Source organism: Coffea arabica, chromosome 11c (assembly GCF_036785885.1).
Source record: "Coffea arabica cultivar ET-39 chromosome 11c, Coffea Arabica ET-39 HiFi, whole genome shotgun sequence".
NCBI lineage: Eukaryota > Viridiplantae > Streptophyta > Magnoliopsida > Gentianales > Rubiaceae > Coffea > Coffea arabica.
The window spans coordinates 17,513,461-17,515,362 of record NC_092330.1 but is presented as its reverse complement, the minus strand read 5'-3'; positions in this window follow the sequence as shown (position 1 = coordinate 17,515,362).

Here is a 1,902-nt window from a genome sequence, read left to right as displayed (position 1 = left end):
AAGGAATACTATTTTCGGAATCGTTTATATGGTTCAAAATCATCTCATATTCAAATAGATTTTACAAACTAAAGGTCTTAATGAAATTCATGTAAAAAGGAGAACAAAGTACCTAAGAAAACCCTAAACCACTTCTCTTTATTTGGTAAGAGTAAGCAAACATTTGGAGTTTCCAATTGAAGAAGGACCATGTTTTAAGATGGAAAAACGGTCATAATATTTGCTAAACGAAAATATACAAGTTCAAATAGAAAATTAGTCCTTGAGCGAAAATTTGGGCAGCACGCCCTTTGTATTTACCTATTTTCCAGCCATTTATGGCTTCATTGTTTTCTTCAATCAATCCCAACATTACACACAACATAAACAACCACTCAATATGCTCAAGACAATACAAGGACAAAATTTAAGCTAACAACAAGTGTGGAAACGAAGTTTACAAAAGACAGTTTTGACGGGTTTTTACGAAATGGGCACATCCGAGGCTACGCTTATCAGATTGAGATACAACTTATACCATTTCGAAGCTAAGACAGGGGGCTACAATGTTCATGAAGAATACTTAGTCTAATTTCCAGCGTAACCTAACCAAATTCCCAATTCACATAACCTAATTCCAACTATTCGGCTATTCAACCATACTGCCTTCAAATGGCCTTATCTCAGTTTATCAAGGTCCGTTTAAGACGTTCTTAGTGGCGTTGAAAATATAAGACAGAGTAATAAAACTTTCATGTTTTGGAAATCGGCTAAATCAGCTCGGATCATAATGAATAAACATGATAAACTGGATGAACTGACTTAAACGGAACACTGGAAACATCCTAAAATAGTGAGGGTATTTTGGTCTTTTCACTGGATACATTGCTCTGATTAAGCTGAAATTTTGTAGGAACCTACAAAATACTATTCTCTACAACTTTCATGTTTTACACCAAGCCTAATTTGGCCTCTAACATGGTGCAATAAAACCGGACAGAATAGAACTAAAATTTCCAGAAATCTGGAATTTTGGGATTCAATGTAACCTTTCTTGATTTCTTGCTCCAATCATCACCACAACCACTTATATAAGCTTAAATACAACATATATCATCCATATAGCAAGGATATGCAGCAAATACCTCAAACCCTAACTCACATAAATCACCTTTAAGTCATCATAACAACTTGTTTCACTACTAATCCAACCACAACATGAATTATAAAACAACTTAAACCACAATAAAAGAACCAAAGCCATGGTTTAGCCTTATACCTCAACAAATGAAGCTTGCAAGAGTAATACTTCACCTCCTCTTGGAATTCTTGTTTCCCCTAGCTTCTCAAGCCCACAACTCACACTTTAATCGGTTTAGAATTTTAGTTCCTCACTTGAATGACTCAACTCAAGAAGAAGGAAGTTTGTTTCTTGCTCTCTTTCTCTCCTCTCTTGTTCGGCCAACCAGCAGAAATAATGAAGAAGAAAGAGCAAAATTGGGGATAAGAAGGTTGGACTCTTGGTTTGTCAAGAAACCTTTAGGTGGCGACAAGTGGCGCCACCACCACCACTCTTTTTTCTCTCTTTCCTTTCCTTGCATTTGGTCCACATTTTTGGTCAAGACTAGCTGGACATGAGGGGGATATTTTGCAAAAATATCAAGGGAATGTGGTAGTAAGGAAGTAGTGGTCCAGTGGTGGGTTCAATCGGTAATGCACGATACACGTCGGTTCGAGCCGTTTTTTCTTAAATCGCGTATACTAGGGTTTTAACTTATAATTCACTAATTTATGATTATCACTTCAAATCATATAATATTTCCTCATCCAAAAGTCACTTTTATCTACCAAATTTGATCCTCGCTCCGTACCGGATAATTACACTACGGATACACGTGAAAACCCTAACTTGCTCCGACTTGA